The sequence below is a fragment of the Microcebus murinus genome, chromosome 10 (assembly GCF_040939455.1).
Source record: "Microcebus murinus isolate Inina chromosome 10, M.murinus_Inina_mat1.0, whole genome shotgun sequence".
Classification (NCBI taxonomy): domain Eukaryota; kingdom Metazoa; phylum Chordata; class Mammalia; order Primates; family Cheirogaleidae; genus Microcebus; species Microcebus murinus.
This window is the reverse complement of record NC_134113.1, coordinates 97,950,823-97,975,553: the sequence shown is the minus strand read 5'-3', so window position 1 is coordinate 97,975,553 and position 24,731 is coordinate 97,950,823. Positions and strand designations below refer to the sequence as shown.

Here is a 24,731-nt window from a genome sequence, read left to right as displayed (position 1 = left end):
GCCAGAGCAGCATCCATGGAGGACTGATGGTGGGTGACGGATGTTCCAGGAGAGGGGAGGAAACGGAGACCCCAGGTGGGTATTTTAGGGCTGGAGGGAAGCAGCTAGAAGGCCAGAGAAAGGGAGTGCTTTTGTGTTGTCAAGAAGGGAGGCTCAGGCACTTAGCTCTGCTGCCCCCGGGAAAGGGGATGGGTTCGGGGGTGAGATGGGGAGCTCCCAGCCCCTCCCCAGCTGTCCTAATGGCCTCCCTGCTCTAGGGCCTGTTGCACCCCGCCCGTTTGCCTGTTTACAGGGTGATACGGGATGGGTGTGGGAATGGCGGCAGCAGCCCCTGCAGAGCAGAGAAGCAAACACACGCCACTCGATGTGGGCTCACCTCCCCCTGCCGGTGAATGGGGGCACCAGGGCTTGGGATAATCCCCGAAATCATTTCCACTGAGCTTTGAGGAGCGTCTTACGATTTCTGGGAAGCAGACTGGCCTTCTGAGGTGGGTGTTATTTCTGTTCCTAGGAGTTGGGAGTCGGACTTCCTGAACCACTGGGAGGAAGTGTCTCTAAGGGTCGAGAGGCAGACAGTGGGGGACAGGCACACCCACCCAGGGGGTGGTCAACACCTGGCGCAGAACCACGGACAAGCCTGGAGGACAGAGGAGAGGTGCCTGTACCCCCAGGTCCCCCACCTCAGCCAAGCTGACCTCTTCTTTGGCCTCTGAAAGGCATGTTTGGTTCACACTGCGCCCCGAATCTGACGCCTGCTCCTTTCTGCCCAGTGCTTCAGGGCTCAGAGGGCCCTGCCTTCCCTGCAAGTGACTCGGGTCCTTTCCAGCCCCTCGTTTCCGTCACCAGGCTGACCGATTCGACTCCAACTGAGATGGGGCGGTGCTGCTCGGCGCGGCCAGGACCCTTTCTCTGGCTCTGCCCTTCCTTATCGCCTTCTCTCGGGCCTGTGTTCCCGTCTGCGGGGTGGGGCAGTGGCTCTCTTGAGCGTGCATCAGAATTGTCTGGAGGGCTCATTAAAATCGAGATGGCTGGGCCCAGCCCCAAGGCTTCTGGTCATTAGGTTTAGGGTGACACCGTGGAGAATTTGCTCCCAGACAGGGTGACCACTGACCTGGATTCACCCAGGACAGAGGGATTTCTTGGAATATGGGAGTACTGTTCAGTGTTGAGCCTGGGCAGTCCCAGGAAGCCAGACGGTGGTCACTCTACTCCCAGACGCTGCTGGTCCCAGGACCACGCTTTGAATCGTCAATGTTCGTTAAGGCCCCTTCCAGTTCTGAAAGTCCCCGCCCTGCCACGTAAGCATCCTTCCGTCTGAAGCAGACATAGCTGAGCCGGGCGGGGCGCGAGGGCGGGCCTGTCCCTGCACACAGACGCAGTTGGAACACAGTTCCCAGGGACACGTCACAGATTCCCCAGACTGCCTGACAACAGGCCCAGGGGGCCTTCTCCTCCAGGCCGGGCTTCTGATGGAGAACAAAGCTGGGACTCAGGGGCAGCCAGCAGGCCGGGGGCCTGCTAATGGCACAGTTAGGACCCGCCACGGGACAGCTCAGAAAAGCAACCGCAAATGCCTTGCCGGTGAAGTGATGAATGTGGGGGACTTTCATCGCGGCCAGATGTGTAGTGTCACGGGCTGTGACACTTGGGGATTTGCCCCTGCCCCAAGTGAACGAGGCTCGGGGCGCGGAGGAGATGAGTGACACGTAGGAAAGGCCCGCCGGCGGCCAGCGGGGTGTGGCGAGCAGGACACTCTCCGGCCGGGACGTGCGCAGGAGCAGAGGCCCCCACTGGGCTGAGGGCCGGTGGGCAGAGCCGCATCCTGTCGTGGTGGTGGGCGGCAGGGCGTGGGGAGTGCTTGGGAGCTGACGTAATAAATTGTGTTAAATACAAGGCACTGTCAGGCCCTGGCCAGCTGCATCCTTCACTCCCTCCACAAACACGCACTGAGTCCCCTGTGTGCCAGGCTGGTGCTTGGAATCCCCAGACATGCTCCGTGCAGAGCACACAGCAGACCGTGGGGCGTGGGGCATGGGCATACCAATAACTTCCAGACCCTCCGGACAGGGCTTCCAGAGAGATGCTGGTCAAGCCTGAGGGTAGCACAGAGGAAGTGGCGTCAATTCCACCAGACTGGGGTGGCAGGGGCAGTGACAAAAGGGAGGGACATTTAATCTGGTCCAGGAGGACAGGCAGGGTTTCTGTAGGTAGCAAAGGAGGTGGGGCTGACCAGGCAGAGGGGACAGTGGGCACTGGCCTGGAGTGGGTGGCAGGAAGGGCTGGGAAATCAAGCTAGGGCCTAGAACTCTCTGCGGCCACACTCAGTTGGGACTTTTTCCCCCTCGCCCATACGCTCGACTCCCGGGACCTCACCCACTGCCTGTCCTCTGTTCATTCCCATTAGCAAGACCCAGGTTGGGGTACCCTGACTCTCCATTCCCTGATAGGAGAGCAGCCACACCCGGGGGGGGGGGTGGTTTCTGGGGAGCTTGGTGCTTCTGAAATGAAAACGACATGCATATTTCACCTAACATGACATCCTCCATGTTCATCCATGTTGTCACAGGCAACAGGATGTCCCTTTTTCAGGCTCAGTAGTATTCTACCGTGTATGTATGCCACATTTCCTTTGTTCACAGTAAGTTCCCTGTCGCGGCTATTGGGAGCAGTGCTGCCGAGAGCACGGGCAGCAGGTCCTCTTCCACACGCTGACTTCGTTTCCTTTGGATAAACACCCAGCACTGGCTTCTGTTCGGTGAAATCAACCAGGCACGGAAAGACAAACATCTCATGACCTAACTCACAGGCGGACTCTCAGAAGCGGGTCTCACAGCGACGGAGAGTAGAATGGAGGTTCCGGGGGCTGGGGTGTGGGCGGGGGTGCGGTGGAGAGATGCTGGCCAAAGGATACAGAATCTCAGTGAGATAGCAGGAATAAGCTTGAGATGTATTTTACAGCGCAGCAACTATAGTTAGTGATATATTGCGTTTTTGAAAAGTGGTAAGAGTGGATGTTATGCCTCTCACCACAAAAATGATAATCATATGAAGTACTACATATGTTAGTTAGCTACATTTAGTCATTCTGCAATGTATATATGCTTCAAGTCATGTTGTACACAGCGGATGCATACAATTTTATCTGTTGGTTTAAAAAAGAACAAAAAGAATCCTCCCCCCCAAACTAGCGTGTGTTTGCTATTGGAAAAACCAGACCCCACCTCACCCCACCCCTTCAATTAAATAAGTGCCAGTTTCCAGCTCTGAGTACTTAGCCAACAAGAGGTCATGCCTGCACAATGGCCAAGAACAGCTGGAAAGGAAAAAACAGTCTAAGTGGCTGAATTTATAACTTAATTTCTTTCGGCTTCTAATGAAACATGGTTATAGTCCTGCATGGTCTATTTTCTTTCCTCATGCAACACTGTCCTTCTTTGCCCTTGTTTCCCTCTTATTCAGTTTCCACTTGCCTAACTCATTTTTGGTGGGTAGACAGTGTGACAGTGTGTCCTTCTGAAGCAGTCAGAGAAGGGGGACTTCCTCAGCCCCTTAGAATGGGACAGCTGGGAGGAGCCAAAAGGATGCCTAGCTCAGCCCCTGTGTCTGAGAACAGGGTGGGGAGGGGCCCTGGGGAGGGGGAGGGGAAGGTCACACTGCAGTCAAAGTCACACTGCAGATTGGTGGCAGGGCAGGACCTGCTCTCATGTCTCCCAGGCTAATGGTCTCTCGATGGCAGTTAATAAGATTTTCATTGGCTGATATACTACTAATAATAAACAACATATTTACTAAATGCTAACTACATGCTAGGCACTAAGTGCTGTATGTGCATTAATAAATGTATTATAATACTTAAAATAATGCCACGATGGATTATGGCAGTTTGGCAGTATGGAAGCAGTTTCTGCTTTTGTAGAAGCAGAAACTGAGGCACACAACAGTATGTGGCAAGCCAGACACGTGAGATATATGCAGAGCCGATGTTTGACTTTTCCCCGGGCAGGTTTAGTTGTGGTTTCTTGCAGCTTCTTTTAGCTTGGTGGTCTCTGATGGAAGCTAAGAATGAGGGATCTGCCTGGCCAGAGAACCCAGTTGGGAGCTGCAGGAGGGCGCAGGGCCAGTGTCCTCTGGCTTTGGCAGGATCCTGGCAGGATCCCACATGGCTGTCACTACAAAGAGATCAAATGCTTGGGGAGGCCTCTGGAGGGAACCTCACCCTTCTCCCTGGTCCTCTATCTCCTTGACTCTGAGACCAGGGATCCAGCGGCTGCTAGCACCACGTGAGACACAGGCTGGCCTGGGGTCTCTGGGCAACCACTGGCCTTTTCTTTTATACCAATGTGTTTGTTGTGTGCAGGTAAATGAATGCAGGCAGCTCTTTTGGACAAAACAGGGTTTGATTGCTAACTATAGAGTCTTGTGGATGGGGCTGTAGGTAGAACTTGAATTAAAATCCTAGCACTAGGAATTCTTAGTCTTTATACCCTAAAAGATATAGCCATATACTTAGGAAAACATATTTTGCTTCATCTGCAAGCCCCACATTGTGCTGTATGTACTTGTCAGGTGAGTGGTTTGGCATGTCCTTGTTCCCTATGTGTGTGACACACAGAGTCTCTGGAGGGTCTGCCTGTAGACAGGGATCGCCTTTTGCTGTGTTTGTTCTAGGTTCTTTTTCTCCTTTTTTAAAATTGCAGGCTGACCTATGAAATGAGGACTTCTCCAGTACTTGTGACGAGCATCAGTAGTCTGCAGGCCAAGAAGATCTGGGTGTGAACACAGCTGCCACCTGCAGCAGCGTGGCCTTGGAGCCTCGGCTTCCTCCTGTGTGGAGTGGAGACGCGGCCGGGCTGCCTCGTCCCCCGCGTGGTGGCTGTGAGGCTGCAATGGGATGAGGACTGGCAGGAACTGTGTGCCCTGCAATCGTACGGCTTCCGTGCCAGACGACGGCAAAGGAACACTTAAACCCAACTTGCTGAGAGCTTCCCGAATGAAGGGCGATGGGAAAAGGGCAGGTAACCCTAAATAATGCACCAGCCAGAGCCTGTCTGTGAGGGCCAAGAATGCAGTCTCAGGGTCTCTGCCCCTCGGCCCACCCTGCCTGCTGGTGGACTCCACCCAGATGGTCATGAGAGGAGACCCTGTTTTCAAGTGACCACGAAGAATCCAGTTGCAGAAAATAAAGACATTAATTTAACAAAATAGATTGGTTCAGACAGGAAAGTGGTGGGGAAAAAAGGCAACAGCTGTAGTGAACATTAAGCACCTAATCTCAACACGTCATCGAGGCACTGCAAAGGAGCATGCTTGGTGGGGTGGGAAGAGGCACCCCAAGGCAAGGCTGCAGCCTGGGTGCCCACAGGGTGGGGCTCCACCAGGCAGCACCAGAGGGCCTCTGTCATCCCACGGGGCTAATGAGGTCACTGAATCCAGAACGTGATGGCTGTCTTGGTGCTCGGGTTACCCCTAGACACTCCTTCCCTTCTCACCAGCACCTCCCCCCCCAACCTCCTGCAAGTTAAGGAGGGCCAGGCTTGAACCCAGGGACCTGGGTTCTTGTCTGTTTCTAACTTGCTCTGTGCTTTGGGCTTCAGTTCTTGTCTACAAAGCTGGAATGAGTAACTTCCTTACTAGAGTGGGTGAAGATGCTGCCTCATTCCAAGACGTACTCCCTGCACAGTGGTTTCTGACCATTTCTGCATCACATACAGCTCTGTGTATTTCACTGCGTGCCTAGTAGTAACAGTGGCTAATGTGTGTCGATCAAGTGCCGTGTGCCAGCGATGGTTCTAAGTACAGCTGTCCCTCGGTACACTCGGGGCATTGGTTCCAGGATGCCCAGCATATACCAAAATCCGAGCACACTCAAGGGCCACGCATGGCCCTCCATATATGCAGGGTGCAGCCGTCGAATACTTTATTTTCAATCCATGTTTGGTTGAAAAACATCTGTATATAAGTGGATGCATGCACTTCAAACCCCTGTTGTTCAGCGGTCAACTGTACTTTCTAAGCATTATCTCTTTTAAGCCTCACTACAACCCTGTGAGGCAGGCAGCTCACCATCCCCACATCACAGAAGAGGACAGGGAGACAGAGGTTAATTCTGGTGTACACCTGCTGTCTAGACATAATTATGTCCCAGGTTAGATGTTAAATCGTGGCTCTTCATTATGTTACACTGCTCATCAACAATAGCCAATAACACTCCTGAAGCTCTGAATCTTTCTGCCCCATCCCCTCCACACTACAGGTTTCTCCGACTCACTTCCTGCTCTGACAGCCCACAGCCATCAAACCCTATATGAAGCCCCCTATTATCTGATAAAATCTGTGCTGAGTTCTGGGTCCTAAACACCTGGCACAGCACCTGATGCATGGTGTCAAATGTGAAATGAATGAGTGAGTGACTGAGCAAATGAACAGGTGCACTAAGGAGCCATGAACGCTCAGGAACTCTGAGAGTACACAAATGCTTCTCCCCCACTCATGCTCTCACCAAGTTCTCCAAGAAACCTAAGTCAGAGATAACAGAAAGGAGAGAAGCAAAACTGACACCATCACTTCTGCAGCCTCTGCCTATGTGGACGTGCGGGGTGCGTTTCTGCAGCGATGGGTTCAATGCGGCATCAGCCAGCGCTCCCAACAGGGCCTCGTGGGAAGGCCTCGCACCAGCCAGCCCGGGGAGCTTCCGTGGTCTTTTCTCCCCAAGCTTTCTCTGCCTTCTCCACATCCTCCTCTCTTTCCCCTAGTCTTTTAATTTCAGCCTCAGAAGAGAAACACAGACCTATGTCCATCATACATCAAAGCAGAAAATCCTTTTGAAATTAATTCAAACAAGGCACAAATGGGAAGAGGACAGTTCCCTTGATGGGAAACACCAGGGCATAATCAGGCACTTCCTAGAGGAGTCAGACCTCAGCAGAAACCCACAAGAGGGGCAGCTTTGACAGATGTAGAAATGAATACGCATTCTGCCCCCACTCCAGCCCCACGGCCTCTTTTTCTTCCCTTTGCTATGGCCCTTAAAATGGATCCACAGCAGAAGCTGGGAAAGCCCAGAGCCCCGAAGGCCACCACCAGTGGGATCTCAGTGTGGACAAGCACCAGTGGCTCCCTTCTCCTGCTGCAGAACTCGGCACCACAGCAGAGCTGTTCCAGCCCGAGCACCTCATGTGTTGGCTCTGAAAGTAGCTCATTAAAGAAACAATGCCAGATCCAAGGAAGGCAGGTCGTCCTGCCTCTGCTTCAAAAACGTATGACTTCTTAGCCATGGAGACAGGTGTTTTAGGGCCCCGAGAAGCCATCTCTGGTTCCCCACACCTCCCCCAGACACTGCCCAGTAGTTTGAAACCCCAGCTCCCTGCAGCCTCGGCCATAAATAGTGGTAGGGGCCTGCATCTGGGCCAGATTTCTCATTTAATTGTCTCATAACTCAGTGAGGCAGGTGCCTTCACCTCTATTTTATAGACGAGGAGGCTAAGGCTCCTCCGACAGACTCGGGAATAAGCCCAGCTGTTACTGATGTCAAAGTTGAGGACACTCAGGTTTGGGCTTTCAGATGGAAAGGCTTTGAGGTGGAAAGAAAAGCCACCCGCATCCAGAATCGATTTCTCTGTCCAGACTGTCCTTGGAGCACTGAGCTACCACTTGAGAAGCTGCTCAGAGCAAGGATGGAGGTTTCCGGGGTGACCCATTCAGGGTGAGCTCAGGATCTGTAAGGCAAAGAGCAGTGGCAGCAGGAAAGCCCAAGAGCCCAGGATGTTGGGGTTCAGCAGAGGGTGAGATGTGGCTGAGACACAGACAGGCAGCCGCATCACCCAGCTCCAGGGGGAGCTATACACATCACGGTGCATGTGAATGCCTGCCCTGGAATTGTGCAGTGCACAGTCTGTGCAGGTGTACACAACTGCCTTGCAAGTGCCCAGCTGCTCATTTGACAAGCTGTGCATCTTCCTTCTAGCTCTCATTTTCAGTAGACCAGCACTCTTCCTTACTACCCATCTTTCCCTGCCAAGCCTGGGTGTCTTCCTTTTGATGGGGCCAGCTGGGTGAAATCCTGACTTTTATTGGAAGTTGCCAACCAGGGACAGGGCAGTGCAGTATATAGTGGATGAGCAGGTAAGGCAGGTGTCTAAGGGTTGGGCTGCTCAAGTCCAGTGAGGGTGGACATTTGGGAGCTGGTACACCTGGCCCAAAAAACACATGGGTCCCTTTAAACATGTAAGTCTTTTTTTTAATTTCAGCATATTATGGGGGTACAAACGTTAAGGTTATGTACATTGCCCTTGCCTCCCCTCCCCCCTCAAGTCAGAGCTTCAAGCATGTCCATCCCCCAGACGGTGTGCATTGCACTAACATGTAAGTCTTAACTGCAATCAGTAGGTAGATATCCTCCCCTTTCTTCCAGAGGATGGGAGATGACATTAAACTTAAGTTTGATTCATAAGGTAATCAAGACTGCCAGTGGTCTCCCCAAAGTTGCTCTCCTCTTATTTCATTATAATGGAGCTGCAGCTGGGTGTGTGGCCACCTACCCAGTGACTATATTTCCCAGCCCTCCAAGCAGCTAGGTCAGCCACATAGTAGTTCTTGACAAGGTGACATGCGTGGAAGCACCACTCCAGGCCTGGATCTTAAAACACTGCCCTTGCACATTGACATACTCTTCCCCTTCCTGAGAGCTGGGACGCAGATGTGTCTGGAAGCCAGCTTCAACCACGCAGGAAGGACACCACCTCACAGCAATAGTCCTTAAACTTAAGGGCACGTTAGAATCAGCTGGAGAGCTTTCAAAAACAGAGTGCTTGCCCCACCCCTGGAGACTGTGATTGAGTAATTCTGGGTCAGTGCCTGAGAATTTATATTTCTCACAAGTTTCCAAGTGATGTTGATGTTGCTGGTCTGGGGAATAACACACTTTGAGACCACACACTTGGTCCTACAGTGTTGTCCCAGACCCTTGCGGATGGAAGAGAAACAAGATGGCATGAGCCTGGATCCCTGTATGACTCTGTGGAGCAGAACAGCTTGCCTCCCTGGACTGGTACATGAGAGAAAATGAAAAAACTGCTTTGTTCTTTAAGCCACTGTGCTTGGGTGTCTGACACAGCAGCTCAGTCTTTGCTCTAACAGAATCATATTCCTGGAAGTCAGAGTCTCCTCCAACTCTATGAATGCCCCTCTCAAAAAAGAAGAAAAAAACAAGCCTATTCTAGCTCCACCTCTAGGAGCAACAAATTAGCCCTTAATCAGACTAGTGTACAGAGCCAGGATGCCATCTCAGCTGTAAGATTCCAAAGCTCAACCTAATCACGATGCATACTGTTTCTCAAGTCACCCACATTTTCCTGGATCCTGTCTCCCTCTGAAGTTACTGCCAGATCTTTCTTCCTCTGCAGCTTCACTTCCTCATCCAGTCATCCTGTGCCCCACGACTGTCTGACCTCCTCCACCACTCTCCTCATCCGAAGTCACTTCTAACTGCCAAAGCCAAAGCTGGCTTTTCAAACCTCCTCCTGCTTCACTTCTGCTGAATCTGAAACCCTGATCACACCTTCCTTTCGAAGCTCTCTCCCCACTGCTTGTTTCATGGTACCACTCGCGCCTGATTCTTCTCCTGCGTCTCCAATTTGCCTTAACCTGAACGTCACGGCTACCGAGACTCTGACTTTGTGCTCTCTTCCTCTGCGTCATCAACTGCTCCTCTTCTTGGCTCGCCCCTGAGGCTGGCACTTCCACCAGGGTGAGGTGGGGACATTCTTGTCTCTCCTTTGCCACCCCTCTTCCTGCCAACTCCATGTACCTCCAATAAGCCAATGACTCTCAAGAGCCTGCCGAGCGTGGGCTCACCCCATGGCTGCAGCGCCCTGGTACCCAGCGCACAATGAATACCGAGTCAGCATCTTCCCCGCAGCTTGCCGTTGTGTTCCCGGCCCCGGTGCACTCCGTCCCCATGCAGTGCTCCTCCCTCTTTCTCAGTGTCACCACTCTCCACCCCAACACTCGCCGCTTCACCAAGGCGGCCCCTACTGCAGCTGTCCAAGAACACCCTGCGGATCCGCCCATTCCTGCCATTCCTTTCTTCTCACTGCTGCTGCCTGTCTTAGGCCCCTCCTCACTCATCAGTGCAGTGCTCTGGTTGGTAGTTGATGTATCTGTTCCTCCCCCCGCCCCCAAGATTAACTGGTTAATTTATCTATTAATTCATTGAACACCTGAGGCCTCACTATGAGGCATACAATGTGCTAGGTGCTGGAGATCCCAGAAAAAAAAAAGGAGGAAGAAAAGAGAAGTGTTGGGTGCACGCCTGTGTAGTTCCGGCCACCTGGAAGGCTGAAATGGCAGGATCGCTTGAGCCTAGGAGTTCAAGTGTAGCCTGGGCAACAAAGTGAGACCTCGTCTCTAAAAACAGAAAAAGAGAAGAGAATGAACGAAGCTGTCCCTGATCTCAAAGAGCTCACAGCTGGGGAGACAGACACATCACCATCACTTTAACACTGTGTACGGAGTTCACGGAGAAAAAATGTATACAGGAGTGCTGAAGAGGGAACTAGGTATGGGCATGAGCTGTAAACGATGAGCAGGAATTCGGCACAGACAGCGATGGAGAAGGTGTATGCCAGGCTCAAGATTTTGGATTTTATTTTGTAAGTAATAGGGAGCCACTGGACTTTCTGATCCCAGGACTGAGAATTAGAGTCCCGACTTTTGAGGTTAAGCTAAAGACACTGAAATGACTTAGTGAATTATACAACAAGTCTGGGGCTGGGCGATGAGCATTCATTTAAAGGAACCCTAAAAACACACTGAAGAGCCCAGTTCCCTGAAGAGAGAATCTGGCACGTGTTAGTCGTTCTCCTGTGGTTCTGTAAGACCACAGCAGAGAAAAGTCAAGGGCTGTCCGGCCCCACCCAGGGCAGACCAGGTCAGCTGGCCCAGGCTCCAAAACTGCAGGGGTGGAGCCAGCTAGAGGAGGAGGGGCAGGATCGTGAGAAGTAAAGCCTGCAGCCCACCCAGGAAAATCCTGCCTCTCTGCACTAAGAGCACAGGGTTTTAATTTTGACACACTGGGTCTCAAAAAGACCTTTCAAAAAGAACAATGCATTGCCTAATATACTTACGGCTCCCTCAAACATCAGCTTAATTGTAGTGAAGAATGCAGTCTAGAACTTTTCCCACACTCAGAGAAGGACTTATATTATAATTTCCCCCATCTTCTTGAATGAATGGATCTACGATTTCCACAGAGAAAGAGCTACTCTTTCCTTCCCCCGTGAGGAGACAATTGTCTGAGGCCCGTCCGGGTGGAAGCCGCCTGCTCATCACCCCGAGTGGGGAGAATGTGGTTGGGGCCAGGCTGTGCCTGGATCCCGGGGGGGTGGCGCAGGGGCCCAGGGAAGCCCCGTGCCCCGTGAGCACCCACAGAAGGGCACTGCCGCAGCGATGCGGGGCTGTCCATTGACAGCGGTGTTTGCAAAGCCGCACCACATGGCTGGGGGTCTAGATTCAGGAGTTCTCCTTCTCCTTGCCTGCACCTGGGCAAGTCAGCACCCACCCTGTGCCTCAGTTTCTTTATCTGTAAGATGAGAGTGTTAGTGTTCTAGCAGGAGATTCCTCCAAACAAATTTTTATGTAGAACCTCAACATATAAAACAGATAAGGTGGAGCCTTTCTGGTTGAAGGGGTGTGTTGAGCCCTCCCGCTTCATTTAAGCTCCTCCGACCACCGTCTCCCCTCCCCCACCCACCCCAAAGCCGGCACCGCAAAGAAACTCAGCGCTAGCACTCTGTGAGACCAGTGACGGCTGCCAGCTTTCTCATTCTTCAGTTGCACAATGTCACCCCACACTTATTTATGGTCAAAATGAGCAAGGGGAGAGCTAGGACCATATCACACACCCACTAGACACGTTTAGAGCTGCAAGTGACCTCTGAGAAGCCCTTCACTTTACAGACAGTTCAGCTTCTGCTGACCTCCGCCTGACCCCAACCCTACCCCATTTCTTTCTTTTATCTTTTATTGTGATAAAATACACATAACATAAGTTACCATTACAACCATTTTAAAGTGTACGATTCAATGCCATTAAGTACATTCCCAGTGTTGGGCAACCCCACCACCATCTTGCTTCAAACTCTTTCATCACCCCAAGCCCATTAAGCCATCACCCCTCATTCCCCTCCCCCCAGCTCCTGGAAAGTGCTTATCTGCTTCCCACCTCTATGGATTTGCCTGTTCTTAATACTTCACACCAACAGAATGACAGAGTGTACGGTCTTCGGCCTCTGGCCCCTCTCACTCAGCACAGCGCTTCCAAGGCTCATGCATGCTGTAGCGTGGATCAGCCCCTCACTGCATGCACAGACCACCTTTGCTTACCCACTCATCTGCTCACAGACATTTCAGCCGTTTCCATCTTTGGGCTACTGTGAATGAAGCTGCCATGAACATTCATACACAAGTTTTTGTGTGGACACCTGTTTTGAACTTCTTTGGGTAACACTGAGGAGTGGAATTGCTAGGTCATGTGGTGATTCTGTGTCTAACGTATTGAGGCCCTGCTAACCTGTCCTCCACAGCCCCACCCTGTGTTTTGGATATGGCATATGCTGCAAGGAAGTGGCACCCTGTCCCCCAGGAAAAGGTAGGAGCCAGGGCAGCCTGCTGTGTCTGCCGCTCCAGGCTTCAGCTCCCTGGTACTTGCTCCAATGACAGGGATGAGAATGTAGCCTGTGAGTAGTCCTCACGTTAACTAAAAGGCAGGTACTTCAGAGATAAGCAAACTCACTCAAGGACATGCAGCCCTGTCTGGAATACAAGCCCCTGCCGGCCCACTCCCTACACTGCTCTGCAGGGCCTGGAGACGCCCTGGTGCCGTCCTGCTCAGGCTCCTGGGGCCTGGCCCTCAGGAGCGTGTCCTAGGCTGCTTTCCAGGTTCTGTCGCTGCACCGGGCTTCCCTGATCAGCATCCAGCTCCTACTTGCTGAGGCCCTAAGGCCTCTCCAGCACGTGCGGACTCACACCATTGACATAGCTTTCTGGACCCCATACTCAGCCCAGGGAAACAGAGCCTCGATCAGCTCTTTGGAGCCTGCGCCCAGGACTTGTGGTCTGAGTCCGTGTGACGACAGCAAGGCCGGCACCGCTGCCGACGACAGACAGGTCCAGCGCGGAAGGCTGTATCGGGTCGGTTCACTCTGCCCTCAGGTGCAGAGTCCAGACTGAAGCCTATGAAGCAGGTCTCCCTACCCTGCTGCCCAGCCATGGCTGGTCCGGCCAGCGGCCCCCTGGGGGCTGGTGCTCTGCAGAAATTCAAGAAGGCCCGAAGGCCGGGTGAGTATCCGGCATCCACCGTCCCCCAGGGAGCCGGGCAGACACGGACACTCCAGGCCCAGTGGGCCTCCAGGCTTGGATTAGGACTCAGACTAGAGCCGGAGGCCTACGGGCATCTCCGCAGGGGGCGGGGGCAGGGCGAGTGTTCGCTGCTGCGTGTGAGGTGTGGAGCAGCCGAGCAGTCTAGAGGATGGAAGGCACTCCAGGCCCCAAATCAACAATGATCCTGGCTCTCAGACTCAGTCTGAACCAAAGCCTCACTACCAGGCTTGACGCAGGGCCCAACTACACCGCTGCTCTCCCCCAGGGCGGGGTCCCCAGAGCTGCCCCCCAGGTCCATAGCTGCAGCTACCATTTGCTTGACAATTTATGGGAGCTGGTTGGGAAACGGTGCTGGTTGGAGCCTGCAGAGGACACCCATAAGCCTAGGGAAGAGGTCCTCTAGGGGCGGCTTCTGCACGGTCCTGAGTATAGGCGGGGGGGGGGGGGAGCGGGGCAGCTTTTCTCCCCCCACCCTGCCCGGTGCCAGGAAGAGGGAGCTGGAAGAGTGAACATACACATGAGCCTGGGTCTCTGATGTTTGGTTTGAGGGGTGGGCTGTCACATACATGGGGGGAAAATTAATGTCACCTTCACTGGCTGTAGGGCCTTGGGTAGGTGTCATCTAACCTACCTGAGCCAGTGTCCCCTGCCCAGTGGGGCTAAGAGGGTGAGGATCGCTGAGATAGTGACAGTGATGGCCGAGGCTGAGTCTGAATTCAGTAAGCGCTGGGTGGACATGCAACTGCCCCTCCCCAGCATAGAAGCAGTGGCACCCAGCACAGGATGGCAGTTGGTACCTTCTGTGGCTCTGGCAGGGACCAGCTAGGCTGGAAGGGAGTTTGCCTTGGGGTAGAAGGGGTGGCTCTCCCACAAAAGCCTTCACTGTGGCAGACATCATTTCATGCTTACGTATATTTGCAACCTGCTCGCTGGGAATCAGAAAGGCACAGACATTCCTGGGCAGGTGGCAGGAATTGAAAAAAAAAAAAAAGCCTAAATGACTTAAAAACTCATCTCCTTTCCCAGACAGGGGGATTTGTACAATTTCTCATTTGCTTTCAAAATAAGTCTCCAGAACAGTATGCCATGGCTTAGTAGTAAACCTAAAAGATCATTCCTTCCAGGGAGTTATAACTTAGGGGCCCTGAAATTGTATGAAAAATTTTACCATTTATGTGCTGGGGTTCCAGAGGTTTCAGTAGATCTCCAAAGGGGTTTATGACTCCCTCACACAAAAAAGATTAAGAACCACTGATGTTCCACCCTTCTTTTTTTGAGTAGACACAGACAAGGCCTTAACTATCAACTCCCAGGGCAAGGGCCATGTCTCCGGCATAGGCTCCGAGGCCCGGCGGGCCCCAGAGCACTGCTGGAGGTGGAGCTGGAGCTGGAGGCCAGGTCTCCCAGGTGTCCGACTCCTGGCCCAGCTTGCTTCTCCTCCACCACCCTGACTGATCAACCTGTGTGATCAGGGTGAGGAGAGAACACTTGTGCATCCAAATTTAAATGCCAATGTTCACTTGGGGACTTGGATGTAAATCTGTTAGGTCTTAAGTCCAGAAGGTGACGTAATTTGTTGAAGAGAGCTTGGAAGCTGTTAAGCTCCCTGATAAATAAGCCATGTTTCTCCATCTTAGATCTGTGAAAACATTCTTTCTAAGGACTTACAAACCCCTTCAGAGAGTATTAGAATCTTCTTCTTGCAGTAGAGCCAACTACACAGATACTTGTCTTTTTAAAAGATACTTGACCTTTCTGGGCAAGAAAATAATGTACTTGCATGGCAGCTAACCAACATCCCCCACACTGTTACCCTAATTCTATCCAAAAGAAGGAAGAATTTTAGTTGCGTGAGTTCTTCAGGGAGGATGTATAGAAATGGACTTGGCATCAGAACACCCTAGATATTGCTCAAATTGGCTCCCTCATCAAGTAACTAACTATTAATACATAATCACCCCATCATCACTGCCCATTATTTTCAAGGTTTAAAAAGCTGCCTGCATGTCCCAGGAGGAGAAGGTACCTTAGAAATCAGCCCGTGCCCAGATTTTGGCTGGAGAGACCCAGAGGGCAGATGTCGTTTCTCCATTCTCAGGTTGATCTAGTCCTAGAAGAGCAGGGGTTCAAACCCCTGTTGCTGGTTTTGGAGCTCAGCGCTCCAGGTTGGGGGATTGTAGGCTTACAGGGCTGCCCATGACGGTCATGACCACTAAGCTTCCCCAGCCTCAGGTTGTAACCAAGGCTAATAATACTGGGACATCTCGAGCTAATGAGCACACAGCGCTTTGGAGATGTGAAGACCTCTAAAAGGATGCTTCATTATTATTGATGGGGATGGTGACATGCAATATTTATATGTCACCCTGGCTGCTAATTTCCAAAAGTAAGGAATGATTTAAGGACCCAGTCAGCTCTGTTGGCCACAACTGCATTCTAGACAACCTGGATGGAATCTTTACCTCTTGTTGCCTCATGTGCCTCTGGTCCTAGAATTGGTTCTAGCATGGGCACATGAGCAATATCACCTTCAACCAGTGTGGGCTCATTTCCTGCCCAGGGCACACAAAAAATGGGCAAGACTTGGAGGAGCAGGAACGATCCCTTTGCAAGTTCATAAACTCATAAACCAGTTTACGTTTATTGAAATGCCATATCATGCCTGGTCATGGGCAGACTTCCCCCCTCTACTCCCACCAGTTTTGAGGCCAGACCCCTCTGGGTTTGAATCTCAGCTCTGTCATGTATCAGTTGTAGGATTTGGGGAAGGTCTTCAACCTCTCTGCGCCTCAACATTCACAATATAAAATGGGGTTAATAACATTGACTTCATAAGGCTGTAAGGATTACAGGAGATAACCTTTGTTAAAACCTCACAGGATGCCTGGCACATAGTAGGCCTCCGGTGAGATTCCCATTACTTTCTTATAACTGCCCACAGGCTATATCATTGGAGGGCAGGAAATTAGGGCAGAGTCCCCTGTGGGAATCTGTCCTCCTTAGAGAGGGAGGGGGGGCAGAACAGCATTCCCCTGTCAGTTATAGGGTGAAAGTCGGCAGTGCAACTTTCCTACTTCCCAGGCATATATAATATTTATTTAAATTATTTCAAGACAGTTCAGAAGTTATGTTTAAATCCCAAATGGGGACCTTTTGTAATTTAAGCTACTAACATTACAACAGAAATATATATGTAGTAATGAAAAACAGAGCTCGAAGCTAAAATTATTATAATGACAATGTGTTTAGGGAGCAACTCGTTATCATCGTTGGTGGCCCTGCAGCTCACTTCGCCTCCCTGGGCCTCGGTCCTTTTGGTTCCCCCTTGGCAGCTTCCGCTTTTCCCTTTGCGCCTTGAGCCTCCCCCACGTGTTGGTTTGAAAGGCCAAGCCTCAGCATAGTGTTCTCACACTTGCAGTTCAGAATCACCCTGGACGCAGTCTGGCAGGTTGCTAAGGAGAGTCTCCGACTCAGCAGATCTGGGGTGGGGGCTCAGATTTTGCATTTCCTACAAACCGGGGCACGCTGATGCTACTAGGTCCAGACCTCACTCTGAGAACCACTGTCTGGGGACAGTGCATTTCAACCTCAGATGTCTACTAGAACCACCTGAGAAATTAAAAAACAATCAATTCCCAGGCTGTCCCCCAGGAGAATTAAAGTGAGATCCCAGAGGCTGGCACTCAGAGAGCAGTGAGTGCTCAGTGCATTGGGTTCACTTTGCTATTGAACATCCCAGGCTAAGGCTGGATAGATTAGGCGTCAGCAAACTTTTTCTGTAAAGGACCAAGTAGTAAATACTTCAGGCTTTGTGGGCCACACACGCACAGCCTCTGTTGCATATCTTTCTTTGTTCTTTTGTTTCAAATCTTTAAGCATGTAAAACTCATTCTTAGTTTACAGGTCATAATGCAAAAACCAGTTTGTGGACCCCTAGAGAAGCTGGATCAGCCAGTCATTCATCTATCAAACAGCCACTCACAACTAGCATTATTCATACAATAAATTAAAACTAAGGCAGAATGCAGACCAATTTAAGGGAATTAAAGGTGCAATGTGAACGTGGCTTCTCCTTGCTAAACTTGTAGTGTTATTACCTATCACTGCTTTTTCTAACCTAGTTCTCCTTTCTGCATTAAAAAAAGAGGGACAGGTGTCCTTCTATCCCCCTACCCCTTGCCAGTTACTCTACTGGTACTTGTTTCCTAGTTAGTACCTGCATGGAACTTTAATGTCTCCAGCTGAGTTAAAAGCCCTTGGCTATCTGTTCAGTGCTGTCAGAACGTGTTAATTGCCTTTCTGGTATTTCATCCTCTCCCAGTGCTTCTAGTCCTGATTTCCCATCTCCCCCTTTCTCCCCACACAGAGAGGAGCTTCTTTCTTCTGGAAGCCTAGCTCCCTAAGCCTCTGTGAGTGCAAAAAGCATCCCAAAATGTGGAGTTACCTGGCACCTGCTCACATGCTCTCTTTTCTCCTACCCAAAAGCACTCCTTTGATAACTAAGCTATTCCCTCCCCTCTGTCTTCCCAGTCTATCTGCTTGGCTTTAGTATAAAAATGATCATGCCACAAACAGCCAGGGAGTATCTTTGAATGGACTTGAGAGCTTTTCGGTCTATTCCAAACCTTGGACAAGATGGACAATACCCACCTCTACTCTTAGCCTTTCTTCCTTTCGTCTGAGCACTTCAAACACACTAGAATCTGTTGGTAAACCACCTGAGCTGACTCTTAAAAGCTGAAATGATGTCAAGGTAGTAGAAGGGTAGAGACCTGGATGTCAGAATGGAAGCCTCCACCATTTTCCAAAGACACATGAGCTAACTCTAATCCTAGGGCGCTTGAATGGCCCACCGTTAAAAGGATTTGCTCTGCTCCAACTGTGCCACCGTCCAAAAAGGTTACCAAAAAGGGAGACGAAGGATTGAGACTGGGCTGGCTTCATGGGCATGCAAGCTGTACAGGCTCACAGTGCCTTGCATTCAGAAGGGCTCTGTGTGTGGTTTAATGCCCTGCCATTGGCATCTTGAAATTCTTAGCAATTTTACCTTTGAACTTGTATTTTATAATTAAAGCCTAAGGCGGGAGGGGAACATGAACATGAGCAGAGAAGATACCACCACCATGATGCCCACGAGCAGGGAATTCCAGCAACCCACACGCGTGGGTTGTGTCAGAGCCTGGGAGTGAGTCCAGGGCAACGGGCTGTCTGGACAGAGCAATTGGGTCACTGACAGACCCTAGAGGCCATGCTCTCTGTTGGAACCAGAACGTGGCTCAAATGCAGAAAGAAAGTTACACATTCTAAAAAACATGAACAACCGAGGAGCTCTGCAATATGATATCCTCTCTTATTTTGTTACTCCGCATTAGGCAATTCCTTACACTAAAAATTATTAACAGAGAAGAAACAAAGACAGGGCCATGCATAGCCCTTTAGTCCATCCTAACTTATCAGTAGGCTGAAGGCAGATGTTGGTGGAATGTGTGTGCAGCAAGAAGTGAAGTAAAAAACAGCTGAGTTAGTTTTGTGCGGCATCTCCACTGTCCTGATAACAAAATACATGTGCATATATGGGCTACGAAATAGGAATTGTGTAATTTTGGTAATTCTACATATGCACCAAGTGCTCATATATTTGTCCTGGCATTGCACAATGTAACAATGACTGAGGAACTCCTTCCTGAAATGTCCATTCAATGCACATGTACTGAATGCCTACTGTTTGCCAAGCTTTGTGCTAGTTGCTATGGGTACAAAGTCAATAAACATAAGTCCACCCTCAAGTACTGACGAGGACTGTCATTCTAAAACCAGACCATAGGACAGTGGTTTCCAAATGCCAAAACCCTCGTACTTGCCTAGCAAAGGCAGCTCTGAGAGAGAAGTCTCTTCGTAACATTTCAGGATGCTTACAGAGACTTGCACTTTTACCTGCCCGAAGGGCGTCACACTCTACCTGCCACACCAGCTACGTGACTGAATAGGATAAGGCAATTTTTTCCAGTCTTTTCCAGACCTCAGACTGGACACCACCAGCCCAACTCTGTCCTTCGTTCTTTTCTCTTCTGAGCCTTTAAGAACACACTAGAATCTGTTAGTGAATGACCCAAAATGATATAAGCAGAAAGGTGGACACCAGATAGTAAAATCAAACCATCAGGTATATGATCTTTCATTAATTTTTTAAGATCAAGAAACAAATTCTCATTTATATTGAAGTTTGGCTGACAAAAATCTTTCCAATCAAAAAGCCTGTGTTTAAAAAAGAGAGAGAAAAGGATCCCTGAGTCGGGATGAGGTTGAGAGGCCCTGGGGATACCTGCTACTGCCATCAAGGGGGCACCCTACTTGCTGCCCCCAAACGGACCAGGGGACCAGCAGTGCAACATTGCTCTTCTGCGGCCTCTGCCTGCCCGCACTCCCTTCCCTCCTCTGGGCTCCTGCTGTGGCTGGGCTGAGTCCACTCAGTTTGCACACAGCTGTTTTCTCATCTCTTGCTGGGGGTGAGTTTAATCTCCTCAACAACTATCGCTTAGGGGTTGGGGCTGGGTCCTTCTGTACTTCCTAGGGCTGGAGGTTCGAGGCTCAGAGCAGGCCCTTAGTCCATGTGCGCACATTGCACATTTGGGCCCCTCCCCAACTCCACCTGCACCAGGTGTGCTGTTTTATGAACATAAACCTATGAATCCAGGAGGCCGCAAGAGCCAGCCAGCACGGGAGTGGATAGAAGAAGCCAGGTCAACAGTCAAAAGGAATGGAGGGTTCCAGCTGTCTACCATAATCTCCCTCAACAACCTACCTAAATAAACCATCTAAGCAAAACAATGAAAGCCTTCTCCCTGTGGGTATGGCCATTTATGTCCCTCCCGTGGGGCTTAGAAAACGGAGTGGTGAATCTAGATTCTGTGCCCCTAACCCTGGGCATGGTGTTGGACATAGCAGTTGCACTGCCATTTGCAACAGTATTTTCAGGAAGAGACAACATGAGAGGATGTTTAGCATGGAGGCGAGCTTGGAAACCCTGGGAAGTGTGGCTGCTGTAAAAGGTCAGGCCACTCCGCCAACGCGGCTGTCCTCTAGGCTCAGAAATCGCTCAGAGAGCAGAGCTCCTGGCACTGCAACTTCCCGAGAAAAACAATGCTGAGTCGGCACCTACTGGGGATGAAGCACGTCTGAGCACTTTGCCAGGTGACACGCCCAGGGGAGGATGAAGACAGACACAGTCACCCCAGATAGGCAGCTCTCAAGTATCAGCATGTGGCTCATCCACCTTGCGGATGTTCGAAGTTTCCTCTCAGTCTGGGGCCTGTCTCTCACACGGATCAGAGCGCCCACATGCCCCTTTGTTGCTGTATTGTGTGCAAAATCATATTAACTCCAACTAAAAGTTCAGGAAATCGAACCAGTTGCATAAAAATAGCCACAGGATGAATTCCATGGCCAAGCAGAAAGATTGGTGGAATAACCACTTTGGGTGCCTGAATCGCAGCCCACGGTCCTCACTGACGACCACGAGTGCATTGCTTCCAGTTACAGTACTGTTATTTCCACTTGGAGTTGAAAAGACCCCTCTAAGTCTTCTGGTACAATCGTTTTCTAGTTTTATTTTAGGGGAAGAATGCTTCTTCAAAGGAAATCCTCCCAGGAAGCCAACATGTAAGGTAGTTAGATTAGCCCCGGGGCAGGCAGTGTGAGAGTCGCAGGGCCCTCTTTGCCTTGAAAGCTCCTAGGAGCACAGTTCGGAACACATGCGTCCACTCACGCAACAGTGTTTCCTGAGCACCTGCTACGGCGAGGCGCCAGTGAGCCAGCAGGTAACAGGACGAGGCAGTCCACCCTTCTCCCAGCTTGCTCTGTAGTAGGAGACAGCAAGGATAGTTCAGATGGTGGCAGGGTCTAGGGAGGAATCAGGGTCCAGATCAGGGCGATGATGTGACGATGGCTGGGAGGTGGCTACTTTTGGGAAATCAGGAATGGCCCCTCTGGGGAAGTGAAACACGAGCTGAGATCAGAAGGCTAATCTGGAAAGGTGCCCTGATTCGGACCGTAGAGGAAGCAGACCCAAAGAGGTAGAGTGACCTTCCCCAGGACACAGTGGGCAGGGAGCCGAGCCAGGGCCTGACCCTGGGTTTCCAGCAGCCCCCACCCAGGACTCTGTCCTTTAGCAAACATTACTGAACAGCTACAATATAAGAAGACATTTCTGTGACAGGTGAGATCCAAGGGTGGACAAACTACCTCATGCAAGACTCTTGGTACCCGCCTCTCCTCCTCCGCCCAGGCAAGGGTTGGCCAGGGTGTATAACCTAACAGACAGAACCCTGCGGTTGACATCCCACACCTGTGACCTGGGCTGGGAAAGCTGCTTCTGCTCCGTAGCACAAATGGCGGGAAGTGCTCCTTGCCGCCTCATTTGGGGGCACTCAGATAGAAGTGCCGTGGTGAGTGTTAGCCCCCGGGTTCATCTGGACAAAGGCTCTCTGGAAGGCCGTGGTGCTCTAGGGTCTTTAGACCATGACAGCCAGCTTTCCTCTTGTGCTCCAGAAGCCATTCGCACAAAAACTATGAGAGACCACACAGACCCGTATGTATTTTATACACCAAGAGTCCAAACACGGGCTCTAGGCAGACACTCCTATTACACTGAATGTCACGGGAAGCAGCACGCAATGGTTCCCTCTACTACTCACAAACCAACAGCTGCAGGCCACCAAAGCCCTCCCCAGACCATCAGCTAGGCACCTGCGGCCTGGCGGTGCCCCTCGCCCTAGGAGCCTTCCTGCCGTCCAGGCACTTTCAGGCAGTAACCAACGGCCCCTGGCAGTTATTAGGAGTCCCATTTTGTAAGTAAAGCCACTGGGCCCCGGATGACCTGTCCAGGGAACACAGGGAGCTACTGGCACAGAGACAACCCTAAGTTCTGATTCAGCCCCAGGTCTCCAGACCCCAACTGCTGCTTTCCACTGCAGTCCAGCTGCCTGCAAATTAATCAGACTGTCCATCCTGGCCTGATGCCACCCTCACTCTCTCCCCACCCTCCAGCTACACACACCCTATGCCCTAGAGTGCACTTAGGAGTTTTTCCAGAAGATACCTCTTTTTCCCACTCAGCCCCCTCGCAAAACCTGCCTCGTACTGGAGGCCTCTGGAGCACTAGTTCCTGCACACACAGCGGCACGACCCAGGTCAAGATGCTATCCTGCCCAGCCCAGCTTGCCAGCCGACCACACATGTGGCTGGTGAAAATGACACACCCCAGAACCTTCCACACCCGGCTGCACATGCAGGGGTGGGCAGGCAAACATAGGGGACAGGGCCTGCAGCACCATGTTCCCACAAAGAACACAGCCGTGCTCAGGGAAGGGGTGGACACCCTGCATGGGCAGACAGAGCGCTGAGAACACAGACCGGACCCAGCAGCTGCCAGGACCCAGCAAACCCTATTTTGTGTGAGAAACGCAGCCAAGGCTGGTCACCCTCTAACCGCCACAACTCTGGGCCTGTCACAAGAAGCAGCTACTGGAATTAAGAGTGGACAAAGAGGCCGGGCGTGGTGGCTCACGCCTGTAATCCTAGCACTTTGGGAGGCCGAGGAGGGCGGATTGCTTGAGGTCAGGAGTTCGAAACCATCCTGAGCAAGACCCCGTCTCTACCAAAAATAGAAATAAATTAATTGACCAACTAAAAATATATATACAAAAAATTAGCCGGGCATGGTGGCACATGCCTGTAGTCCCAGCTACTCGGGAGGCTGAGACAGTAGGATCGCTGAGCCCCGGAGACTGAGGTTGCTGTGAGCCAGGCTGACGCCACGGCACTCACTCTAGCCTGGGCAACAAAGCGAGACTCTGTCTCAAAAAAAAAAAAAAAAAAAAAAAGAGTGGACAAAGAGAATGACATTTTGAAGAGGACAGACATGCACCAGGCACGTTGGACGGCACAAGGCCCTTAGAGGCCCGGAGCTGCTCCCAAGACACAAGTGCAGCCCCAGGCGTGTGCTCACGGACACAGCGTGCGTGCCCGGTGCAGACACGATACGTGCACACATCCGAGAACGGCCCTGCCCCCCATCCAAAGCCAGCTTCCCCCTGCCCGCCAGGCCGCCGCCATCCAGCTCAGGACCCCGGGGCGCGGGGCGGGCAGCAGGGCGGCGGCGCCTCGCCAGGACCCCCCAGGCCCCCGCCGGCGCCCACCGCGGTGTGCTGTACCCCCACCCCCGGCGCGCTGCCCCGCCGCCGCTGGCACTTACCCGGATGGCGCGGGGCTCCGACGCAGCGATGGGCGCCTGAGCCTGGAGAGGCGGGAGGGCCGAGCCCAGCCGCCCACGGCCCGCGCCGGCCCGCCCCTTCCTCCCGCCCGCCCGGCCCGCAGCGAGCGGGCAGCCGGCTCCAGCCCCGCGCCCGCGGGCACTTCCTGGCGGGCCGTGCACCTCCGCCTGCTGGGTCCCGCGCCCCTCTGCTGGCCTGGCCGGCGGGACACACCCTGGAGCCCCTTCGCAGGCGTCAACTCTTTGTTTGGGAGTTTGCCTTTCTGCGATTTAGAGCATGGCGAGGGAGGGAATTAAGTGGGACGGAGTTAGGGGCAGCTGTGTGGTTGCCTGGGGGAACCCTGGGGGGGGGGCAGGGAAGGATGGGCTGCGGGGGAGGGGCGCGGGGGGTGCGGTGGAGCAGCCTTCGAACCTCCTGCCCTCCGCAGTCCCACCCTGTCTCTGCCATCCCCACCTCCCCTGGCAAGCTCCTGGTGGAGTGGGGACAGCCACAGGGCCTGGGGAAGGCTGGACTTTGGAGTTTCCCAGGGACTCTAGGGACAAGCCTGCCTGATAGCAAAGAGCCTAGGGCCTCCCACTGACCCCCAAGTCTCAGAAGGCTCCCATCACTGGGCTGCCTCTCTCAGAGTCCCATGGACCATCGGCTTTCCATTACCTGGGAGCACGGAGGATCAAGATATCTTCCTAGACTGGACCAAAAAGGCAGAACAGACAGTAGAGCCCACCTGTTCCTGCCTCCACCCAGTGGGGTGCAAAGTTGCCCATTACCTGGAACTGCACTAAGAGTGCAGCATGCATTCTGTGTTATTTCCTAAAGTAACAATGGCCATGTGCTTGTCCAACCATGTTCTTCTGAAACCTTACTGCAGTGAACAAAGTTTACCCATTTACCAGGTTGCTAGGTCAGGGAAGCCACTCGGGGCAGGGAAAGCCCATGAAGCCCCTGGCTCCCCGCAGCACCAGCTCGATGGCTGCTGAGAAGGGGTTTGCAGAAAGGACGGAGGGAAGGAGATGATTGCAACAGTCCCCTTGAGCTGATGGCCTGGATGGGAGGATCAGTGAAGGAGAGTCTGCAGAGCTGCTG

The 24,731-nt window shown here is 52.1% G+C and overlaps 1 protein-coding gene across 3 annotated transcripts in view; it reads right to left on the bottom strand.

Annotated features, from left to right (window-relative positions):
- TSPAN11 (tetraspanin 11) overlaps positions 1 to 23,770 on the bottom strand; it is a 66,612-nt gene extending 42,842 nt beyond the window's left edge. For all 3 annotated transcript variants that reach the window (XM_076007759.1, XM_020287704.2, XM_020287705.2), the window contains exon 1: positions 23,630 to 23,770. The gene's annotated coding sequence lies outside the window, so the exon portion shown is untranslated. The remainder of the gene's footprint in view (positions 1 to 23,629) is intronic.
- Positions 23,771 to 24,731: the final 961 nt, after the last annotated feature.